The sequence below is a fragment of the Bactrocera tryoni genome, chromosome 2 (genome assembly GCF_016617805.1).
Source record: "Bactrocera tryoni isolate S06 chromosome 2, CSIRO_BtryS06_freeze2, whole genome shotgun sequence".
NCBI classification, from domain to species: Eukaryota; Metazoa; Arthropoda; class Insecta; order Diptera; family Tephritidae; genus Bactrocera; species Bactrocera tryoni.
The window spans coordinates 19,084,872-19,111,245 of NC_052500.1; the positions used below are offsets into that span (position 1 = coordinate 19,084,872).

At 39.3% G+C, this 26,374-nt stretch overlaps 1 protein-coding gene across 1 annotated transcript in view; it reads right to left on the bottom strand.

Annotated features, from left to right (window-relative positions):
• Positions 1 to 21,201, bottom strand: part of LOC120768390 (FAS-associated factor 2) — an 80,474-nt gene extending 59,273 nt beyond the window's left edge. Inside the window, exon 1 of the mRNA XM_040095062.1 lies at positions 21,157 to 21,201. The gene's annotated coding sequence lies outside the window, so the exon portion shown is untranslated. The remainder of the gene's footprint in view (positions 1 to 21,156) is intronic.
• Between the last annotated feature and the right edge of the window lie 5,173 nt (positions 21,202 to 26,374).

The window sequence follows — 26,374 nt, forward strand, 5'->3', positions numbered from 1 at the left end:
GTTGGCTGCGGTGGATATTCTTATATCAGGGACGAAATCACTGCATTCGATTTAATAAACATAAAGATTTGATTCTTTGTCTGCTGCTTGTACGACAACTTTCAGTTTTTATGCATTTATGCAAATTTTCGCAAGCGGTAACATTGAAAAATAAAAGTACCGCTACTTTGTTGACTTTGCCGAGATTTTTTATGTTTTCTACGCGTATTTTTCTTACATTTTCTGCAAGTTGTTGCCACAAGAAAAATGGCTTTGCGAAAAAAATGCGTTTAAGAAACTTGCAGGTAAGGAAAAGTTTTAAAAAACTCGTTAGTTTTAATAGTTGTTTGACGGCGATTCACGCAGGAAATGAGCGGAGACGGATGGAGTGTCAAGAGAGTGAGAGAAAGGGAGAAAGAGGGAGTCAAGGTGAGAGTGAGCGTGGGCATATGCCGCAAACTTGAGTGTGTGCAGGAAAGTCAAGAAGTTTTCCAGAAGTTCACTTAGAAAGCGCATAAACTTGCAGCCAAGTTGCAATACAGTTAGAATGTTGCATGCGGCAGGCATTTATGCACGACAATTTGTGCGGGATGCCAGGCAGGTGCGTTTGCTTGGCCAGCGGCAAGTAACCGCTAACTGACAGTTAGCAACTAGTAGTAACTAGTAAACTTGTATTAGCATAATCGCATAAATGTCACTCAAAAGAGCAACTTGGCAAACTCATGATTTTTTATATCGACGAAAGAACGTGGGGTTGAGGGGTACATGAAAACGCGAAAAAGAAAAAATGAGAAACTAGACACCCTTTTAAAGAAAAATAGAAAAAGAACTCGAGCGCATCTGCATTCTTTACGCAAGCTCAGCAGGGGAGTTGCCAAGCTATTTTTTGGCGTGAGTACCGTAAAAAAAATATCATAAAAATCCAATGAAAAATGGCATGCACGTCTGCGTGATGTTTTCGTGCTACCAGCTGCTGCTGCAATATGACAAGCATATAAATAAATATTTTTTATTTCTTAAGTACCATATATCCATGCATTTTAGCGCGCGTTTCTTATCTGCATACCAAGCAAGGTAGGTTGGCAACTCTTTCCAATTTACAAACACAAATCCTCTCCTCTCTCTTACTCTTCCTCGCGGTGGTGACAATGAAAGCAGCAGTTTGAAGGTTACGCTTATATAGGATATATGTATATTGTATATATATTACACATAGACGTACATAAAAACAGTTAAACCTTTTATATATTTCATGTAAACAGAAAAAAAAAACAATATTTAAAATAATAACAACAAGTGACTTCGTGACATATCTGCTGTCAGTGTGGTGAAAGTGGTAGAAGAAAAATGGCATTTGCTTGCCAACATTTGTGGTGAATAAGTGTGAGGACAGGTAACAAGAGCTGCATAGGTGTATCAACAATTCATATTACATACTTGTATCTATAACTCAGGAATTTTTGTAAACAGACGGCATAACAATGGTGAGAAAATTGCAATTTAGTCAGGATATCCTGGCGCGTAGCGACAAACACAGTATTGGCGCTACGCTGAGAGAAAAATTTCGATGAAAACTGCAGTTAACTTATAACAAATATAGGCATATTTACTTCTAATATTCATGACATCAAAAACATATATGTCTTTTTGTCAAATGTCAAATGCTCTCTAAAAAAAACAAGTCGAACCTTTCGTCATATGTATATCTCTATCATTTCGTAACCATTTTCTACAAGAGCGTCCAGCTGCTGGAGTACGCCAATGACATCGATATCATTGGCTTCAACAACCGAGCATTAGTTCTGTCCTCTTCAGGTTGGACAAAGAACCGAATCAAATTGGTCTGATAGTGAACGAGGACAAGACGAAATTTTTTCCGTCATCAAGCAAACAGTCGACACACTCGCGACTTGGCTCCCACGTCACTGTTGACAGTCATAACTTCGAAGTTGTAGATAATTTCGTCTATCTTGCAACCAATATTAGCACCAACAACAATGTCAGCCTTGAAATCCAACGCAAAATAACTCTTGCCAACAGGTGCTACTTTGAACTGGACAGGCAATTCAGAAGTAAAGTCCTCTCTCGACGAACACGGACTAAATTTTATAAATCGCTTATCATCGCCGTCATGCGACGACATTGGCATAGTTCAGCTAATTAAGTGGTAACGTCTACGCTGTCTAGGTCTTGTCGTCCGAATGAAAAAAAAAATACTCGAGATCTCAGAGTTTTCTATGCAATGCCCGATGGATCAACAGAAGAAGAGGAAGACCTCCACTCCGTTTGAGTTGAAGAAGGTCTTGGCCACATTTGGAATCTCCGATTGGCAACAAACAGCAAAAGGGAAGAACGACTTACGCGCTGTTGTAAACTCGGCTATAACCACGTAAGCGGTGTCTACGTCAATAATGAAAAAGAAGGAGTGCTTATTTGAGCTTTTCCTTCTAATTATTGTATGCGATATAACCGACGCTTTACAATAATTTCAAGCTTTAATCTGATCTAGATCGACTTTTAGAATAATCTGATCAAGATCACTGCAAAACGTATGAGTTTGTTGAGAGGGTACCTTTGTCTCTATTTCATCAGAATGGCAACGTGTCGGCACTTCGTTGTTCTCTTGCGTTCTGGTATTGTGAGAACTTGTACTCTCGTGAGCTTGATAATCGTTCGTCAAAAAGTAAAATTTAAGCGGCTCCTTTTGGTCTAAAGTGAAACGCAGGAAGATCTCTGAACTTCTTGTTCTTAGCAAGATTCATTCCGACGCCATGGTAGGTGTTGTGACTATACGCTGTCCAATAGGCCACATTCGCGGAGGTTAGATATCACAAATTGACAAAGTTGTATAACGGGTAATACAAGTATAGGTACTTTTTCCAATAGCCTTGTTTTGACAGACCACGCTTGAGTCGTGTCAAGCTTTGATTAATGCTATGTTTGTTCAGTATTGTTTGGCATTTCATCATGGAAAGGCTTACGACCGAACAACGTTTACAAATCGATCAACTTTATTACGAAAATTCACGTTCTAGAAAGAATGTGTTTCGCGCGCTTCGCTCATGTTATGGTCAACAAAATCGGCCTACTGAGCGTACTATTCGCAACACAAGTACCCATCTTGAGACTCAGCATTCATTATTGGATAATATTCGACCGAATACCACGGCCAGAGTGTACACGGAAGCCGTGGAGTTTCGATTCAGCGCCGTTCGCAACAATTCAACTTGGCGCATTTGACGAAGAGCAACTTAAAGAGATTTAAGAGCTGTGTTTGTGGGCCGGTGGAATCATCGGTCAATATTTATTCCAGAATGATGCCGGTGAAAACGTAACCGTTAATGTCGACCGTTATCGCACCATGATAGCCGACTATTTGATACTTGAAATTGAAGCTCGAAATCTCGGCGACATTTGCTTTCAGCAAGACGGCGTAACTACCCTCGCACCGCATCAATCAATGGATTTATGGTGAGAACATTGCGGTGAGCTGATAGTTTCTCGTTGCGGGCCGTTCGATTTGGCACCAAAATTGTGTGATATCACACTGGAGGATGGAGTCATGTGTAGAAGTTCACGCAAGTGAGGAAAGTTCTCTGATCGCCATTCACTGGGAGTGGCCAGAAACGATTCTTTTACACATGGCTCAAGCAGCTCACTACTTCCGGTCTTTGACCAAGTATACTCTGGGTAGCCTAAGAACATCCGTTTGATGGCGAGCTAAAGTGAGAAGGCGAAATATCTCCGACATAGGGTTGTGCGCCGGATTTGGGACCCGCCACGTAAAAAACCACCCCCAATGAAAGGAAGCTAAACCAGCCTCGGATGAGAGACCCCCCTTTGATGACGACCATGGCAAAGTGAAATAAGGAATAACTATTCGAGGGCATGCACCTGGAATGTCCGGTCCAATTAATTGGGAAGGTGCCGCTGCCCTGCTGGTTGATGTCCTCGTAAAGACAAAGGCTGACATCACCGCCGTCCAAGAAATGCGATGGACTGGACAAAGACAGAGACGAGTAGGTCCTTGTTGCATTTACTACAGTGGCCATATAAAGGAGCGCAAGTTTGGTGTTGGATTCGTGGTGGGAGAGAGACTCCGTCGCCGAGTACTATCATTCACTGCGGTGAATGAACGTCTAGCCACAATCCGCATCAAAGCGAGGTTCTTCAACATATCGCTGATTTGCGCCCACGCCCCGACGGAAGAGAAGGACGATGTGACCAAAGATGCCTTCTATGAGCGCTTGGAGCGCGCTTATGAGAGCTGCCCCCGCCACGATGTCAAAATCGTGCTTGGCGACTTTAACGCCAGGGTGGGCAAAGAAGGTATCTTTGGCACTACGGTCGGTAAATTCAGCCTCCACGACGAAACATCCCCAAATGGGTTGAGGCTGATTGACTTCGCCGGGGCCCGAAATATGGTTATCTGTAGTACTAGATTCCAGCATAAGAAGATTCATCAAGCTACCTGGCTGTCTCCGGATCGAAAAACTACTAACCAGATCGATCATGTTGTGTTAGACGGAAGACACGTCTCCAGTGTTCTAGACGTGCGTGCGCTCCGAGGTCCTAACATCGACTCGCCTCTGTTCAGCAAAAACCGCGCCAAAAAACACAAGGAAGGTTCGACGTCGAGAAGCTGCAATCGCAACAGACAGCCGAACGATTTTCTACTCGGCTTGCACACTTGCTCTCTCAGAGCACTCGTCAACAACTCGGTATAAGGGAACTGTGGACGGCATTTCAAACTCCTTACGTACAGCTGCAACGAAACCATTGGTTTTAGGAAAGTGCAACAGAATAGCTGGTACGGCGAGGAGTGCCGTTTCGCAGTGGAGAGAAAACATACTGCCTACCCGGCAACGTTACAATCGACCACAACACGAGCGGGATGTGGTAGATACCGAGAGTTGAAGAGGGAAGCAAGACGCATTTTCAGACAGAAAAAGAAAGAGGCCGAAATGCGTGAGTACGGAGAGCTTGATAAGCTGGCCGACAGGGTAATGCTCGAAAATTCTACGAAAAAATGCGGCGGCTTACGGAAGGTTTCAAGACCGGAGCGTATTCCTGTAGAACCCCCAAAGGTGATCTAGTCACTGATGCCCAGAGCATACTTAAATTATGGAGGAACACTTCTCCAGCCTGCTGAATGGCAGTGAACGCACAACACCAGGAGAAGGAGAACCCGATTCCCCAATCGATGACGATGGAGCAGACGTTCCATTACCCGACCATGAAGAAGTTCGAATAGCAAATTGCCGCCTGAAGAACAACAAAGCGGCAGGGGCCGACGGATTGCCGGCCGAGCTATTCAAACACGGCGGCGAAGAACTGATAAGGAGCATGCATCAGCTTCTTTGTAAAATATGGTCGGACGAAAGCATGCCCAACGATTGGAATTTAAGTTGCTATGCCCAATCCATAAAAAAGGAGACCCCACAATCTGCGCCAACTACCGTGGGATTAGCCTCCTCAACATCGCATATAAGGTTCTATCGAGCGTATTGTGTGAAAGATTAAAGCCCACCGTCAACAAACTGATTGGACCTTATCAGTGTGGCTTTAGACCTGGCAAATCAACAACCGACCAGATATTCATCATGTGCCAAATCTTGGAAAAGACCAGTGAAAGGAGAATCGACACACACCACCTCTTCGTCGATTTCAAAGCTGCTTTCGACAGCACGAAAAGGAGCTGCCTTTATGCCGCGATGTCTGAATTTGGTATCCCCGCAAAACTAATACGGCTGTGTAAACTGACGTTGAGTAACACCAAAAGCTCCGTCAGGATCGGGAAGGACCTCTCCGAGCCGTTCGATACCAAACGAGGTTTCAGACAAGGCGACTCCCTATCGTGCGACTTCTTCAACCTGCTTTTGGAGAAAATAGTTCGAGCCGCAGAACTAAATAGAGAAGGTACCATCTTCTATAAGAGTGTACAGCTGCTGGCGTATGCCGATGATATTGATATCATCGGCCTCAACACCCGCGCCGTTAGTTCTGCTTTCTCCAGGCTGGACAAGGAAGCACAGAAAATGGGTCTGGCAGTGAACGAGGGCAAGACGAAATATCTCCTGTCATCAAACAAACAATCGTCGCACTCGCGACTTGGCACTCACGTCACTGTTGACAGTCATAACTTTGAAGTCGTAGATAATTTCGTCTATCTTGGAACCAGCGTAAACACCACCAACAATGTCAGCCTAGAAATCCAACGCAGGATAACTCTTGCCAACAGGTGCTACTTCGGACTGAGTAGGCAATTGAGAAGCAAAGTCCTCTCTCGACAAACAAAAACCAAACTCTATAAGTCACTCATAATTCCCGTCCTGCTGTATGGTGCAGAGTCTTGGACGATGTCAACAACGGATGAGTCGACGTTGCGAGTTTTCGAGAGAAAAGTTCTGCGAAAGATTTATGGTCCTTTGCGCGTTAGCCACGGCGAATACCGCATTCGATGGAACGATGAGCTGTACGAGATATACGACGACATCGACATAGTTCAGCGAATTAAAAGACAGCGGCTACGCTGGCTAGGTCATGTTGTCCGGATGGACGAAAACACTCCAGCTCTGAAAGTATTCGACGCGGTACCCACTGGGGAAGCAGAGGAAGAGGAAGACCTCCACTCCGTTGGAAGGACCAAGTGGAGAAGGACCTGGCTTCGCTTGGAATATCCAATTGGCGCCACGTAGCGAGAAGAAGAAACGACTGGCGCGCTGTTGTTAACTCGGCTATAATCGCTTAAGCGGTTTCTACGCCAATCAAGAAGAAGAAGATATGTAAAGTCTAAGGTATATGCGGATAATCCCGCGTCCTCGAGATTTGGACTCAACAGATGCAGTTAAGAATTTTGTAGCAGGTTTAGCATACACTTTTTTTCACAGTGCATTTTTATAGGATTTCTGCTGAATGGAATTTTGTGACACGCAGCTGATCGTCGGTTAACCAAACACACGCACGTAGAAGCAACTCCGCTATGACGCAACAGAATTTATTGAGTTTGCACTTGTATATACAATTGCCAAAACACCAGTCTTTTATGTCAAAATTGCAATATTTTTTCTAAACCATACTTGTGGAAAATAAAAGCGAATGTGTAGAACCTGTATACATATGGCAACATTACATAGTAGTAACAGATACTTTCCTTTTAGCAGCAAGTGGGCAACCACAGCAGAAAATGTAAACACCACAATTCTAACTGTGAATCGCGACAAATAGGATGTTGACAGAAAGCGATATATTTATAAGTTTTTAAAAAAATAACGGCTATTATTTGAAGCGCGCTTATTTTGGAGACAGTTTTGGTAATTTGACAGACCATAATAGGGGTCCTTCAAAAAATATTTGCTATTTCTAACCACACTTGAAATGAAAGTGTTTTTATATTTCACCAATTTGTAAAGGACCGGAGACTTTGGGATAGAAAAATCAGATTAGCTGGAAAACAAAAACGGTGTTTTGAATCAAAGGTATGAACAGCGTCATCATTTTATTGATATCCTATTCTGCACTGAGTGAACAGAATAAGAACAATATTCTATGGAATGTAGTTTCAAATACAGCGAATGAGATTATTAACAGTTCAATTGAAAAGCCACCGACCATAGATGCTCTTACTAAAATTATATTCATATGATTTTTCGTAACCCCTAGCTTTCAAAAGACGCAAATTTGACAACTGTCGTATCATTAGTTTATGAATTACATCAGTTTGAGAAAGCAACTTTTGTTAATGTGAAAAATAAAATATTTATTTTATAAGCAAAAAATACAATTGAAAACAAGTAAGGAAGGGCTAAGTTCGGGTGTCACCGAACATTTTATACTCTCGCATGATAAAGTGATAATCGAAATTTCATTATACGTCATTTACATATTTTTCAAATACCGTATTTGTGTAAAGTTTTATTCCGCTATCATCATTGGTTCCTAATGTATATACTCGTATTATACAGAAAAGGCATCAGATGGAATTCAAAATAGCGTTATATTGGAAGAAGGCGTGATGTGAACCGATTTCACCCATATTTCGTACATGTCATCAGGGTGTTAAGAAAATATTATATACCGAATTTCATTGAAATCGGTGTAGTAGTTCCTGAGATATGGTTTTTGATCCATAAGTGGGCGAGGCCACGCCCATTTTCAATTTTTCAAAAAAGCCTGGGTGCAGCTTCCTTCTGCAATTTCTTCCGTAAAATTTAGTGTTTCTGACGTTTTTGTTAGTCCGTTAACGCACTTTTAGTGATTTTCAACATAATCTTTGTATGGGATGTGGGCGTGGTTATTATCCGATTTCTTCCATTTTTGAACTGTATATGGAAATGCCTGAATGAAACGACTCTATAGAGTTTGGTTGACATAGCTATAGTAGTTTCCTAGATATGTCCAAAAAATTTAGTAGGGGGCGGGGCCACGCTCACTTTTCCGAAAAATTACGTCCACATATGCCCCTCCCTAATGCGATCCTTTGTGCCAAATTTCACTTTAATATCTTTATTTATGGCTTAGTTATGACACTTTATAGGTTTTCGGTTTCCGCCATTTTGTGGGCGTGGCAGTGGGCCGATTTTGCCCATCTTCCAACTTAACCTTCTTATGGAGCCAATAAATACGTGTACCAAGTTTCATCATCATATCTCAATTCTTACTCAAGTTACAGCTTGCATGGTCGGACGGACGGACGGACAGACAGATATCCGGATTTCAACTCTACTCGTCACCCTGATCATTTTGGTGTATATAACCCTATATCGGACTCTTTTAGTTTTAGGACTTACAAACAACCGTTATGTGAACAAAACTATAATACTCTCCTTAGCAACTTTGTTGCGAGAGTGTAAAAACTTTGCTTGTTTAGGAGTTTCTAGACACTGTCCCAGGAAAATCAGAAATTTGTCACAAAGACTTTCAGATGAAATTTTGAACCCCCTAAACACTCGTTCGACATGTTTTTGGACCGTGCAAAAAGCTGTATTGAAGCAGAAGGAGACTATTTTGAATAAAATAAATTGATTTTGTCAAAAACCATTTGTTCTGTTTTTTTTTTTTTTAAGTCCTGTTTACTTTGGAACGTACCTTGTAGAATTGTTTTCATTTTATATATGTAAGTGCATTCTTATCGAAAGGCCTGCTCCTTTTGTATTATGAGATATGTGTGTCAATCAGACACTGAGATCAATCAAGGGTTAGAGAAACAATGTCTTAGAAACGACCATTCCGTATTTAAAGAAGTCTAGAGGTTATTAGTTATTAGGTTAGGAAGGTAGATTTGCAGAAAGTTATTTTCCATCGCGTACACTAAATTGATGGAAGATACGCGAGAACAATATTTAGGAAAAGTATTCGATGAGATAAAGTTTACAAGAGAAGTTTAGACTAGTTTTATTATACATTAGGATAGACTGTTGAAAATTTTAATGTGATCATATTTTCATTTATTTCCACCTTTGAAGAAGTACTTCACGAGGGAAGTTTCAAAAATGAAAAAAAGGACTTTATGATTCCGCCTCTTTTCGCAATTATGATGAACAACCGGATGTAATTTGGAAATACTCGTTCTTTACCAGGAACGGCAAATGGATTTTATAGTAAGTCTAAGTTATGGCAGAATTGGAAAATAAGGTTCAGAGTAAACATAGGAAAAGATAGTTGGCGCATGTTAGCTGCAAATAACACATTGAACATTTACAAGGTTGAAATTTACACGACCGAGTTTACACTAGGATATACTGCAAAATTTTAGGCATAAGGTAGTCTTTTCAGCTTTCGGACGACTGCAGTAGATTCAAAGCAGAAGTCTTTGCTATTAGGTAAACCGCGGAGTTAGCCTCAAATGTATTAGCAGAGAGCTCTTGAGTTAACATCGACGTGGACAGCCAAACAGCAATCAACGGACGGTGTTCTCAAATCCAGCGACACCACTACTACTGATTGGTCAGAAAGACATCGAGGGTAATGATATAGAGGACATGATTGCCAAGAGTGGTGTACGGCTGTTACCTGAAAACAGATCCAAATTAGAAAAGCCAGGCAATACGACGACTTGGTAAGGAACACCAAAACGCGATGGAATGATCTACCTAAGTGCAAATCTGCAAAACTCATGTATAAAAAGGTAGCTCGGAAATATTCATAGTGCCTACTGACACTCGATCGAGTAAAACAATGGAACATCTCTAGTATGTAAGTATATTTGATCTAGGCAAGGCTACGCTTTAAGCGAAAAAAGGGTCTATGTGTGGCTCATGAGTCTGCCCATACTAACTTAACCTAACTCTTTATGGCAGAAATACGGTCTTTTCGTCATTGCTTGTCGATGTTGGTCGATATAGGGTCTGATAATTTTTGTGACCACTCCCAAAAAATAATTAGCAAGGAAAAGGAGGAAGATTCTTAATATGTATTATGGCATAAAGGAAACATCACTTTAAAGGAAAAAATGAAAAATTGTGCGGAATAAAGTCGGCGAAAGTCAATGTGAAGACAGCAGCCAGACACAACTGGCCAATGCACACGAGTAGGTGCACAACAAAAGCGATGAAAGGTGAATAAGGAGCTGAGACATATTCATTGTATGCGCTTGGAGACAATTTGACGCTGAGAATAGAGGCGAAGTGTAACTGTAAACGGCGGCGGCGACGACGACGGTGGGAAAAACAGCTGCGGCCAAGAGAATAGAGCAACTGGAGAGGTGGAAGAGGAAATGCGAGAGAATATACAAAACAAAAGCAACATACATACATATACATAAATATATAAACACATATACGAGTGTATACAATATACTTTTCGTAAGCAATTCCGCTTTTCGCCACTTTTAGTTTCAACCGGGCTGTCAAATAACGGTGAAACTACGATTTTTTCTTTGTCAAACACACCATTTGTTTTGTTAAACAACAGTTTCGGTTGTTGTCGCTTTTTATTGTTATTGTTAATGTCGGTGTATATTTTTATTTTAGTTGGCCGCTTTCACTGCTCCACTCAATGCCGAATCATTAAAGCGTGAAATGGGTTTTCAAATCTTTTGGCACGGCTCTAACGTGTGGCGCACAAGGCGCTGCGTGGAGTTTACTGCAAGGAAAATGGGTGGCAACATTTTTATTGCCTATATATACGGTGTGTATGTAAATCGGTTTACATACTTAAGTATGTGCATGATTTTTATTTGCACTTATTATTCTTGTATAGTTTTCTTTTCGCATTTTCATGTGGTATTTCGCTGAGCCGCAGCTGCGCTCCGTGAAATTCTTGCCAATTTTCATTTTATCTCGCGCACATTTTCCACACGTATTCGGGCGTTTTACACAACAATTGAAAACGTGACTTATTGTCGCGTTGCTGGCATAAAGTACAGTGGCGTAAAGCGCATAAGTGCACGCGCTAAGAAGAAAACAACAGCTTCACATGTGACTCTATATGAGCTTATGTACCTAACTGGGTTGTGTGAGTTTTATATTAGCTTTTTCTTGGCTTCCTTTTTCTAGAAAAATATATCACTTTCATATTTATTAAATTTTCGCGCTACTTTTATTATTAAGAGGATAGTTGGATAAATCAACCTGTTTTCGATTTCTCCTTAATGTTACTTATATAATTCTACGTCGGTTAAGTTTCTACCAAATTCACATGTTCAACTGCTATAGTGTTTTTCTAGCATTAATAGGGTATATGAAGTCTGTTACGAAGTTCGTAACACCCATAAGGAAATGTCGAAGACTCTATAACGTACATACATATATATATATATGACAACGAGCTAATTCTGCTTCTTTTTCGGAACTTTCGATATAAGACCCTTATACAATATACATACATACAAACTGATCGATCAAAATCAATATATGTACAAATCTATTTGTACCCTTTTATGAAATCCAAGAACTGAAGCTGCTCGACCTTCCCAAGTGACATCGCTCCGCTCTATGAGCTCTTGAAAATTTCTAAGAAGATTTGATGTTTTCGAGACAAGCTCATTGGGTTCGTAAACAAATAAAGTTGCCGCATTTACGACGAAGAGCTATGTACCTGAAGAGATTCAAAAGCTGCTACTTTGTCCAGAAAACACACCGGTTTGATGTGGTTGGTGGTTTAATCATCGGCTTATATTTCTTCAAAAACTATGACAGTGAGATCGTAACCATCAAGGACGAAAGTTATCTTTGCACGATAATCGACTTTTTGATGCCTAAAATTTAAGCTCGTAATCTCGGCGACATTTGGTTTCAATAAGATTCACACACATCGCATCAATCAATGGATTTATTGAGAGAACACTTCGGTGAGCAGATAATTTCAGGTTTTGGGTCGATCGATTGGCCACCAAGGTCGTGTAACATCACACCGTTAGCCTTTTTGTGGGAAATTGCTAAGTATAAAGTCTATGCGACAAATTCCGCTTCGAATTAGGCCATCGAGCAAAACATCACCATCTCAGACGTAGCCGGAGCCAACAGTTGAAAGAGATAATCGTCAATAAATGCCAAAGAATTTTCTTTCGAATAATGATAAACATTCCCCATTAAATTTGAAGTTTCTTTGCTTTTGGATATTCTCAAGAAGTCAAACGTTCAAGGTCAATGTCAAATTTTCGAGTATATTTCAACATAAAAAAACACCTTATGAGAACTAGGTGTCAATAGAGGACGCTCTAAAACCTAAGAAAATACTTCTTTCTACTTATCAAGCAGATACTTCAAAGGCTTAGAAATACATTTATGAATACCATTTCGATCCTACCATCATCAGTAACTTTGGTTCTGAGAATTACCAAACACAGTCTTTATTATGTATATCTTCCACATTGTAAATAAAGGTTTGTTAGACGACTGCTAATGAACACTCGACTTGACCACATTAAATTTTACATTGACCCGACTTTCTAGAAAATTTAGTGTTCCACGGAGTAACTTTCAGAAATAGTATGGTACATTTACGTCAAAGTGATAGTGAGAAGACAAAAACGCTATTTTAGAAAAAAGGAATCAAGTAACATTGTAGATTACACACCCATAAGATAGCACCTTCAGAAACTTGGTAATGTGTGATCGGCAGATTGAAGAGCATGCTTGGCAGATGAGGAGACGCCAGAACAGTACAGGCCAAATGCGCGGCCATCAGCCGGTTGAGGCGGAATATCTCTCAAGGCTTCTAAAGTTTCAAACTAAAAGATATTGGATAGTTAGAATGAAAAAAAAACTAAGAAATAATAACAAATCCAGCGGGTAGAGGAATAATTCTTAGTTGGAACTCTTTTAGGAGGACAATGAGTTGACTGCAGGTTTAGGTGTGGTCACTTGAGGTCCAAGAAAGTGTGAAAGGTAAAGCATAAATTGTTTACTTAGATCAGGAGCGGTTGCCAGGCTTCTGCATAAACATCCCATAATGCATATATCATATATTGTCTACTAAAATCTAGGGCTCTTAAGCCCAATAGAAAGCTCAAAACCGCAAAGTTTAAGTCAGAACTATCCAGTTCAAGCTAAAAAAATTTGAACTAAAACTCGACTTTTCTTGATAGAAAATAAATTCCGTGCTGGATACCTGTATATCTGCAATTTTTTTTACAAGATATGTGTACGGTTGTCCGGATCGAAATATATAGTATGCATATGCGTTTTTTGAGTTATCTGTTAGTCGACAATATTGAGCCAAATAAAAAAGCTAGTTTATGTATATAAAAATTTGTGACTTATCCAACAACCATCATACAATTATTTCTTACACGCTCCGCCATTATCTTTTCGCTCGTAAAAAAAGAAACGTAAACTAGTTAATTTTGCGCATTAAATGAGAGCCACGTATTCCACAAACTTTTGTCAAGACTTTATTAGCAGCTGAAACTTTTCCTTCCCGTCTTATTTATCTCAATTTCATTTGATGTGCTCATTTTTTGCTTTCTTCTTCCTCTTTCTTCTTCCTCCTTCTTTCGTCTTTTTTTGTGTTTTGTTCAACGCCAACTTCCATTACCGCATAATAAAATCAATTTCTTCAGCGCTCGCTTCAAATGTCATTAAGATGCTTCGCTGCAGCTGTTCTGCATTTCTATTCTGTCTTCTATCAACTAAATCCTTAGATATTATCCATAAACGCGCACGAGTTGGGTTGTCATTGTGTCGGTCGTCTGTCATCTTTGGCTTGAAGTCTCCACTGAGCTCGCATTTCGCACGTTTCGTGTTGCATTTTTGCACTTAACCAACGCGGAATGCAATTATCTCTTCGCGTTGCGACGGACAATTCTTGCAACTTTTTTGACTTGTTTTGCTCGTGAGAGTGTGAGCGCTGAATAGACAAATTGGGTTTGGGGAAAGTTGAAGGTGATCTACTAAGATTGTGGAAAAAAGTTTTAAGTTTCTTCTACTGCATTTAACGGTTATCATATTTCAAAATTTGAAATTCGTATTTTGAAAGGTACTGTAGGAATGCACATAAATGTCAGGAAAAATTATACAGTTATGTTGGAGAGTTTTTCTTTATCAAACGTTTTGCAAATGGGGATTAAACTGTACTGAGGTTAGCTTTAGAAAAAGTTGATCATTCGAAATGTTATATGATCCTAAAGATTCCGGTATTTCAAACTCCTTACGTATAGCTGCAAACGAAACCGTTTTTTTCGGACAAGGCAAAATAACAGCTCGTACGATAAGGAGTGTCGTGGCGCAGTGGAAAAAACAGAGAAATTAGACTGCCTATCTCGCCACATTACAATCGGCCACAGCACCTGGGGGATGGGATAGATATCGTGAGTTGAAGAGGGAAGCGAGACGCATTTGCAGATAAAAAAAGATAGAGACCGAAGTGTGTGAGTATGAAGAACTGGACAAGCTGGCCGACAGGGGTAATGCTCCAAAATTCTACGAAAAGGTGCGGCGACTAACAAAAGGTTTCAAGACCGGAGCATACCCTTTAGAACCCCCCGAGATGATATAGTGATTGATGCCCAGAACATACTGAAATTATCGAGGGAACGATTCTTCAACCTGCTGAATGACAGTGAAAACATAACCCCAGGGGATGGTGAACCCGATTCCCCAATCGATGACGATGGAACAGCCGTTCCATTGCCCGAGCATGAAGAAGTTCAAGTAGAATTTACCCGTCTGAAGAACAACATAGAGACAGTATTGGACGCAGTACCCGCCGGGGAAAGAAGAGAAATACCGCATAAAAAGATCGATCCTATAAATTAGGTTTAAGGACATGGGAGAAAAATGCTAAAAATAAATATTATACCATAATTGTATCGATAAGAGAGAAGACAAAAATAACACTAAATCTTCGTTAAACGCTTTTACCTCTATAAATGAAGCAAAAAACAATCCTTGAGCCCAGAGACTCGACCTCTCAGTTGCATGTTCCTTAGGATACGAACCGACACAAATACGAAACATTCCCTTCAGTCTGCGGATACTGGATAAGAAGCTTTCATGGAAGCCTAATATCGAGGAGAGAGCAAGGAATGCAAGGAGTGTTATATTGGAAATAGTAGAGGTCTCCTTCAAAAAAGTGACAATCCACTCTGATAGGAGGGCGACGATTACCCTGAGCTCACAAACCTAGCGTTAACTAGTTAACCAATGCCTACCTTTGCTATCTACGGAAACAAGTAATTTCGTTAGAAGTCTACTATGAACGCAAGACCAAGGTCGAATCGTTATTAACTGTAAAGCCGATGAACTGACAAAGTAGCTGGGTTTTGAGGAAGCTTGGACAGCGCTGTGCTACCATGAATTCTTGCTTTCTCGCGAGATATTTTTGATCCAATGTGGGTCACAAGAGGTTTGGTGCGCTCTTCACATTCACTAACCTTAGCTTTTCCCTAGTTGAAGCAATTCTTACTAGCTTAAACTAGCTAACACTTTCAGAAAACATCCCGATGAGCTGGTAGGAATAGAAATAAAACGTATAAGCAGATGTTTAACGGAGTTTTTTTCTGGCTCCATAAAGGACTGTAAATAATAGACCAAATACGATCCCTTTATTGTGGTTCAGTCATTGAGCCTGACCTAACCTAACCTGGGATATAAATTGCTGTAAAAAAACTTTTGGGTTTCATAAAGCTGCGAAAAAGGGACCAAGCAGTACAGGAATTATGTAATGGAAGAAGATTTGAAGGATTGCTTGAAATCATGGTTCTAAAAGTTTCATGACTAATAGTTTCCTAACTAAGTACCTATATTATATTGTCTCTTCTAACAAGCAGTCAACGAGTTCGTAGTTTGGCTAACATATACCTTTGAGCATAATATGTTGAGAGTCGGATCATTAGGAACAATTGTTTCTACTTCGGATAATCTTCCTTTTATAAGGTAATATAGAAGGCCTTATGGAAAATTTCTGAGGTGGATTTATGCATCGATTGATAACACTACTACATGTGACCAAACTTTTAAGCGGCATCGATATGGTTACGTAGATATCTGGTATGAGAAAAAACGGGTTAGATTTGAAGTATTGCTTTCGAATGAAATCAAGTACGTATTGTTTCCAAAGTGGCAATCAAAGCTCGTGTTCGAGAAAAAAGAAAACCACCATTGAAATTGATATTTTTTAGAGTAAAAAGGTGGGTGAAGTTAGGTTAGGTAGGCTAGGTTAAGTCTATACAGGTATTTCACTTCGACAGCTTAGAACGATTCGTTGTTGGTCACATAATTATTGAAACAACAATGTCTATGGAACTATGGCACCTGGTTTGCGGAGATAAAACCCATTTTAGTTGCTTCAGCCTTAGTCTTACAAAGGCTGGACAGTGGATACGAAAGTGCCGTAAAGTTTCCATCTCACCCAAATCTATACTAGTTTGACAATTAGTATTTGGCCTTTTAGCCCCATCTTATGAATGCCTACATATTCCTCTACTATTGCGGCAAGATGAACTTTGCTGAGGTAGTTCAATAGATAATGGTTCAACAGATCTTCTGCGTTCTACTCTAGACCAAAAGGATCTCGTGGTCGCACAGGGTTGTTGTGCAGTCGTTGTGCAGGTTCTGCTATGCTAGAACCCAAGTCTTCAAAATCAACGTCTACCTCAAACTAAAAAAAATATTTCGTTTAATAGCCAACTAATGCAAGGGAGAATTATTTGCGTTTGAGCTTATGCAATATTGCTTAGCTAGTTGAAACATGACTCGGCTAGAAGCATAAAACCAACTAAGTAAAATATAATATATTACACTGTCGCATATAATATAATCGATTAAACTGCCTGAAAAATTTCCAAATTTCAGAATTGTTCACTTTAATTGATTTATTGTTGCTTTCGAATATTCTCAGCATTTTTGGTGCAATAAGCTGCTAATGCCACTAAAATGGTATAAATTGAGTTGTGGTTATTAGAACACACACACTCATGTACACATACATATAAAATATAAATATAAAAAAGTCACACTCGCATATACTAACAAAGCACTCAAGAGCTGGCTATAAAGCAATATTTTTCCAATCAACTGCTAAGTCCAAAAAGACCATTAGCCGAGAAGCCAATAAGACAATATATATGTTTTTACAAACCGATATGACAATATACGAAAACCGATAAGCCACAAGCTAAGCCAGCGACACAAGTAAAGTGACAGAAAAGAGAACAAAACGAAAAAGTTTCGGTGAGAAAAAGCCAAAAAACCACTTAACACAAATCAAGAGAAGCCAATAAGGATGCACAACAACAGTAACACACGGTAAAAGTGAGGGAATTTCATATGAAAACATTACGCTGTATGTAAGTGTTATATCCTGTGAAGATATGCTTAACGTCGTAGCCAAAGTGAGAAAGAAAGAAGCCAGAGGAGGTGTTATTGAAACTGCTGCAACAGCAATTTCCCGGCAGCCAACATTTAAGGCAATTGACCCAAACATTTATAAATCAATTAAGTTCAATATGGAACGAAAATTTATTGCACGCACACATTTACACACGCCACACACACATACATATGTAAGTACTCGCAGCAAGGTTGCTTAAGTGGCAGCTGCATAAGTATATGTATGTGCAAACAGGATGTGGCAATCGCTTAAGCGAGTATAATATGGCTATAAATATGTGCATACGTAAGTGTTTGCATGTGTAAGTGTTTGCATGGGTGTATGTGTGCGTCTCCCGCATAAAATATGCTCCCTTGCTCCACCACTTTCCTTCACCGAATTGCCGAAATAAACTCCAGCATTAAAGTAACAAGTGTAAATCCCACTTTCAACACTTTACCACAACAACAAGAGCAAGCAGCAACAACAACAGCCGCAAATCCACTACGTTTATTTTTTAAGTCGCACCAAAAACGCAAAAACAAAATGAAAATTGATGTGAAAAAATCGAAAAAAGAAAAGAGGTAAAAAATAAACTCAAAAGTGGCAAAGGAAGTGCTGCAGTGCTGCCATATCGCTTCGACATGTTGTTGAAAATTGTTACGAAACTTGCCATGTAAGTACATGACTGCATTGTTGTTGTTACTGTTGTAGCGCCGAAAATAAAAAGTGCCATAAATTATAATTTAGACGGCATTTAACGCGTAACCCCGGACGCTTTACGACGCATTGATGGCCGGTTGGCAGGCGGCAGGCAGCCTGAAAAGAGAGTGGGAGACGCTGCGAAATGAGTGAAGGTTAACAGGACAGTGGCAATATAATCTGTAGAGTCTATAAGCAAGCGGCAAGCAGAAGGTGGCAAGCGGCAAGTGGCAAGTGTGGCATGCGGCAAGTGACCGTCCGTGCTGTGGCACGTTGTAAGTCATCAAATATTTACTTGATGCCATATTTTAGCTGTGGCAAGTAGTTGAAATGTCTTTCTTTTTGTTTTTTTTTTGGAGGTTTTCGGCTAACAAGTGCTCAGCGCGATTTATTTATTTCGCTTCAACTTAACTCAATGTGGTGATTTTCACTTCAAATGTGATTTAGTGGGTTTGAGTTGGACATGTTTGCTCGCTCATAAGTGGGTTGGAGGTTCAGTAATATTAGCATTACTGTCCAAATAAGTGTCGAATGTGTTTAAATAAGTTGTAGATATTTTTGGACATTTTCTGTCAGCTTCTATATAGGGTTTTAATGGCGGAACTGGAAGCAGATTTAACTACATGGTGCAATAATTTATAAAAACAAAAACAAAAAAACTCATAACACATCATATTTAAAGTAAGCACAAATATGTAAATTTCGGGATTTAAAAGTAATGGTTTCGGGATCCCGAAAAATTTCATTGCTTATAGAATGGATACCGGTGAAATGGAAAGTTATGTTTTACTATCAAAAATAATACTAATTTAATGGATAGATTCTTGAAAAAATTTTATTAAAATATTTCTAATTCATTCCGTATCAGATTATAAAGACTTCAAGATCTCGAAAGTCTCGGTGTAATTTAAAATGTGATAGGAATTCAATATCCTTTAGTTTAGCGAAAGATGCGCCCACTATTTAAATTTGCCGGTGTATGTAATGCCCTGCACATAAGGCTAAACACATAGTTCCATATTATCGGAATTGCCCGAAATTGAAAAACCGATAACCCTGTTGAGAATTGCACCCTCTTCACAATTTTATACCAACGGAAAGCGACTCCGTTTTCTGATGCATTGCGCGTTTGGATATCCAGTGAGCTAAGAAGCCTTGGTCAAGAACCAGAATTTGTGTGACTGCAAAATCCTTCTATTCCAGAATGAACCGTAATAGGTTATCTGAATTACTTGTTCTTAGCAAGCTTTATCTCGCCTAAATTTCAATTTTTCTGATTGAACACAGTTCAATAAGTTTATTCGCGTTGTGAGGTGCTGCTAAATATTTTGACATACGCCCTTTGCCGAAGCTGTGTAGAGGAAGGCGGCTGGAATTATCTTGTCACTTTCAGCTCTATTGCTCGGCTTTTGCTAGACTGAGCCACATGTTATTATTGTTGATATTAACTGCTTTAAAATATTTTAGGTAGGCTCAAAACGCTTCGTCGATCTATGAGGTTGAATATCCATTCAAGTGAGATTCATTGATTTTGAAACAGCCCTGCGACCTAACCTAATCTAGCCTAATCTTCCTTTGTATATTTCTTTTTTTTATGGTCTTTTCAGCATTCTTCAGTCCAATAGGTATTAAGCCTAAGTATCTGAGCTACCTTAACTTAATAAAGTGATTCAATAATGGATTGCCGGCCGAGCTATTCAAATACGGCGGCGAAGAACTGATACGGAGCCTAACTAACTACGAAGTTGTAGATAATTTCGACTATCTTGGAACGAGTATTAACATCGAACACAACGTCAGCCCCGAAATCCAACGCAGAATAACTCTTACCGACAGGTAGTACATCGGACTGAGTAAGAAATTAAAAAATAAAGTCCTCTCTAGAGGAACAAAGACCAAACTCTACAAGTTACTCATCATCCCCGTTCTGCAATATGGTGCAGAGGAATGAACGATGCCAACATCTTATAAGTCGGCATTACGAGTTTCCGAGAGGAACGTGCTGCGGAAAATTTATGATCCTTTGTGCATTGGTAACAGCGAATACCCCAGTCGATCGAACGATGAGCTGATATTGACATAGTTCAGCGAATTAAGAGACAGCGGCTACGCTGGCTAGGCCATGTCGTCCGAATAAACGAAAACACTACAGCTCTATTTTTGACGCAGTACCCATGGGGGAAGCAGAGCAAGACCTCTTCTCCGTTAGAAAGATCAGGTGGAGAAGGATCTGGCTACACTTGGAATCACCAATTGGCGCCAAAGAGTGAAAAGGAGGAACGACTACGACTGGCGCGCGGTTGTAAACTTGGCTTTAATCGCGTAAGCAGTGTGTACGCCATTAAAGAGGAAAAGGCAGATTTGGTTGAACTTCAGCTCTATTTGAATTGTGGAAGGGAAATTTGTCTTTTATTCTAACTAAGAGTATATATTTGAAAACCTCTGAAACTGAAGAATGAAGTTTTCTTAATATATAAAATTTATGTAACAGCCTATGAGAGATCTGTGATATGAGATCTATGAGAGGATCTGTGGTACAAAAATAGCATAAGTGCTTATTTGACATAAGAAAATTATATTGAATTTGGGCATTTAAATCATATATTGAATGCTAGTTTAAAAATCATCGATTTGTCTTTAATTTCACATTTCATAATAATGGCTTTTTAATATTTTTCAATTAATAACCGCTATTTTATATAAGACAGATAATGTTGCACTTACGTTCTCAATATTTTCGCTTTATCACAGTCGCATTAGCTGAATATCTGAAAATAAAAAAGTAGAAAATGATAAATTTAATTGTGTTTGGGCTCAATTGTACTGGATGTTATAATGCTAAAGAATACTAAAAGTAATAATAACAAGATATGCGAGTGCTTTTCAAACTGCTTTAAGAACACCATACCTTAAAATTTGCATTAAAATCCCCTCCATAAATTTTCAGCCACTTTCACCATTCCCCACATTTCAACTATATTTAAATATTTGGGTCACTTCGTGCGGAAATTCACTACAAATTCATTTCTGTATGTGCCTTCACGTATGTATGTATTGGGGCGAGGCAAATATGTGGCTTAAATACTTGCAACAACTAGTAACAAAAATGCAACGGAACTGCAAGGAATTCGCACTAATCTAACAATTTGTAGTGCAGCAATAATAAAAACACACAATATGGTGGCACGAATTGTGCTCATATTTTACAGCTGCGCTTTATTAGAATTCCCTGCTTTTGTTGTTTCGGGTTTTTGAATTTTACTTTCGCACTCGAGTAAGGCATACTTGTTTTGTGCGCTTAAATTCACAATTTCGCTAGATTAACAATACAAAAAATGATAAAAAAGGATTGCGAGGATAAGAAGAAAGCAATAAATTACATCCGCAATGCGGTCAGCGAGCACACAACGCGGGCGAATGTGTTATTAAACAACAACAAATAAAATGGAGAAAATACTTTAAGTTCGAATGCACTGAAGCTGTAATGCCCTTCATGCATTTCTTATAACATAAAAGGCTATGAATAGATCTTTATCAATATATTCACCGGTAACTGTGTATGGATATATGATTTAGTGATCAATGGTGGAGTCCGGTGGAATATTCGGTCAAATTTATTTAAAATTGATGCCGGGAGAACGTAAGTCAATGGTGACCATTATTGCGTCATGATAACCGACTATTTGATGCCTGAAATTGAAATTCGTGATCTCGGCGACATTTGATTTCAACAAGACTGTGCCCCTTCCCACACATCGCATCAATCAATGGATTTATTGGGAGAACACTTCAGTGAGTAGATATATTTATTTACGTTTTGGGCCGGTCGATTGGCCCCCAAGATCATGTGAATTCTTTCTGTGGAGAGACAATTAAGACAATAATCTCACCTGCCATTATAGTACGTCAGAAAATGTCCTTAGAAGCAGGAAGGTAGTAGATAAAGCGGGTGCCGGAAAGCGGCTGCGTATATATTGAGTTCCAGATCACAAAGGGATACGAAATAGCTGATGAGATTGCCAAGATAGAGAAGTCGTTAAAGACGATACACAATGACATTTCCCAAAGGGCTGACGGACGCATCAGAGCGAGCGGAATGCCTTAAAAACATGCAGGGTCGTTAAGATCTTGGGCAAGACCTCCGAAGAAAACACATATGTTTTTTACCCACAAGGTCTCGAAAGGACTGAAGGACGGTTATTGACTTAATGATAGATCACAAGACAGTGGCATCACATGCGAACCAGATAAGCATAAGTAATGACGACACATGTAGAAACTGTAGGGAAGTAGGACACTGGAACATCTCTAATGCTTCTATTCAGCATTAGGTCGATATAGTTTCAGCTTCGCAATTTAAGCGACTAGATGAAGTATCTATATTAGATTTTAAGTCATTATTAAAGTTCGGAAAAGCGTTGACGTCCTGTATGACGAATACTTCAGCTCAAATTAAAATGAACGTCTATCCGGCGTTACCAAGAGTCATCCGAAGCAGCCACTACCCGCCATTATTTCGATACTGAAACCAAGGAGAAGTGAATGAAGCATTCTTTATTAAGATCATTGACTCAGTCGGAGCGAAAATTATCACATTTGTAGAATCTATTTGCAGCTTTATCACCTTAAAGCTGCAGCCTAACATAAAATTCCGACATACCAATGGTTATGCGCCTAAAATGCTGCAATGCCAAAAATTAATCATCGCTTACATAGCGTCATAAAAGTTTAATTAGACACTAGGCTGCGTTTCAATTAAAATTTTACGCTCACATATGAAGCACACAGACACCTCGAGACACACATTCACACCTACACCAACACATGCACATACCATACAATGTTAGAATAAATGCATATAACTAAAAGCCACACTATAAACCTGAAAATATGTTTATTTATGCTGAAAAGCGCACTACAAATAATTCATCTAATAATCATAAAACGACCACAACAACTTTTTGCTGAGCCGGAGTGGAGCGTAAAATAATTTTACGACCCAGCTGTGGTGGGCGAAAACGCCTGGACTTGGGCTTTGATATCACTTTTTCGCTTCTTTGGCTTAATTGTGGACCATGGCGTTCGAAGCATTGTTTGTCATTAACTGATGACCCCGATTATTGCCTTTTGCATTAAAAGTCAGCGAGAGCCACCTACAACAACAACAAAATATTGTAACTAACGGTATGTTCTTGCAGTTTTTCTTGCAGTTTGTTGTATAGAAAAGAGCATAAAGCAAAAAAGTATATAAAAAGCATATATAATATATATGTATTTCTATATACATTTTCACTGAGCTTCTAACGGTATTTATTTCCGTATACTTCCTGTTCTCATACCACCGCACGCATATGGTTTATTAGTGTTTTGGCTGGCGTTGAAGTTTATGAGCGCTTAGTTAGTCCATTCACTCGTTGCTATGGTTGTTGTTGTTTTTATTGTTGCCCACATGCTGACCGTAAACTCGTAAGTAGCAACAAGGCACAGCTGGCCGGATGCACAACAAAAACTACACACACATACAAATACCAACGCACGTGCTTGTATGTGCGGGAGAAAGTACCTTTAACTTTTACTCACATTCCTCTGTGTGTGTGCCTGCTGATATGTGTGTGTGGCCGAGGCACGTTCCACTCAGCCTTTTGGTGATTTTATGCTTTAATAAATTGTTTTGTATCGCCAATGGCCATTGAGTGCCTTAGCCGCTGCCGCCGCTCACACTTTCTTCGCATTCTTGTAGTCTTTCTCGTCCAGCTGTTTTGAACTTTTGTCTACGCCTTTGTCCTTTCGCCTTGTCGCTGCTAATGATGCTCAAGGGCATGTTGCTGGCAAAACGTGTAGCGTTTTGTTTTCTTGCATCGGTGATAAACACACGCATTTTTAATATGGCTACACTGTGAGAAAATATTTTTGAGAAAGAGTTTCACACAAAAAGAAAAAAAAAAATGGTGTATTAATGGAAAGGGTTCTAAGGACCACTTAAAATATGTTAACTTCCTTGCACCGAAGCTATAATATTCTTCACAAATACCAATGACTCCTTAGTAGAACTTTGATCTGTCAGTTTGTATGACAGCTATATGCTAAAGTGGTCCGATATCGTCGGATTTCGAGACATGAACAGATTTTTGAAGAGAAAAGGGTGCGTGCAAAATTTTAGATCGATTACTCAAAAACGAAGCTAGTTTCTTTGCTTATTCTAAGACTAAGTCGACTCGACTCATCAAGCTGATCATTTACAGATATGTACTTGTACTTTATATGGTCTTTCCTGCTGGGTGCTACAAATTTCGTAAAAAAACTTAGTATTATACGTTGTAAAATAAATTAAGATTCTATAAGAAACATGTTGTTTTTGTAGACGCAGTGTTTGAGGCGCTGTCAAATAGACAGTCGATCGTCGAATATAGCTAAATACGAGTCCTTTCTGATTCTGTAAGTCCGATGGTAAGCTATCCTATCGATTCTTTAATTTTCCATTTAAAGAAATTAGAAACAGGTAAGGAAGACCTAAGTTAGGGTATATCCGAACATTTCATATTCTTGCAGCTTGACAGGACTAGGGTGAGTTTTCCTCTGATTTTATTCATTCTAAGCAGATCGTTGACAATGGAGTAGACGTTTCATTGCCCAGCCATGAGGAAGTACGAATAGCAATTACCCGTTTGACGAACGACAAAGCAGCGGGGCTATTCAAAGAAGAACTCATAAGGATCATGCATCAGCTTCAAATACGGTGGCAAAGAACTGATAAAGAGCATGCACCAGCTTAGGATATGGTCGGACGAAAGCATGCACCGTCAACACACTGATTGGACCTTATCAGTGTAGCTTCAGGCTTGCAAAACCAATACCTGACCAGATATTCACCAAGCGGCACATCTTGGAAAAGACCGGCACATACCACCTCTTCGTCAATTTTAAAGCTGCAAAACTAATATAACTGTTTAAACTGACGTTGAGCAATACCAAAAGCTCGGACAGGACCTCTCCGAGGCGTTTGATACCAAATGAGGTTTCAGACGAGGCGACTCCCTATCGTCCGACTTCTTCACTCTACTCCTGGAGAAAATAATTGGTGCTGCAGATCTGAATGGAGAATGTACAATCTTCTAACACAGAGCACAACTGCTGGAGTACGTCAATGACGTCGATAACATTGGCCATAACAATCGTTTGGTCATACGTAACCGTTTGGCTATAATCCGTCCATTGAATTTGGTAAAGCAATAACAAAAAGGTTGGTGACACATTGCTTTTATGGAAATATTTTTTTAGAACTTATCTTTAATGCTTTACCTGTAACATAAGATATATGATTTTAAAAAAAATATGTCGATAGATTATCTTATAGAGCCTTGTAAATACTTGTCTCTCAATTATTATTGAACCAGATTATTTGAGAAATGAGACAAAGGTGGGGTTTGTTCACAAAGTAGATTCATGAAACAATTAGAAATTTTTTGGGAAAATACTCCATTCAGAGTCATACTTTATATTATCAAATTGTAGAAAATTAATTTTTCTTTTGCCAACCCTAATATATTTCAATCACGGATGCCATCGCATATAAAAGTTATTCAAAAGGTGAATTATTTTCGAAATCATAAGCTTTTTGTCAAATCAAAATATATCTCCCAAATTCTGAAGCCATTTAATATACATAGGTCGGGCCACTTTTTCTAAAGTTGAAACCCATTAAGCAATATAAGGAACCCAGTTAGTAACCAATGGGCTTTTGAATTCACAGATTTTGAAATTTTCTTGAAGGATAAGCTTAATAAGAATAAGCTAAATTTTCTGTCGAGAAGAGTTTTGGAACTATATCTTAGGTGAGAAAAATTAAATGATGTTGTGAATAAATTTTAAAATAAACGCTATAAAGAAATTTTTACCTGAGATCATTCTTCTTCTTCTTAATTGGCGTAGACACGGCTTACGC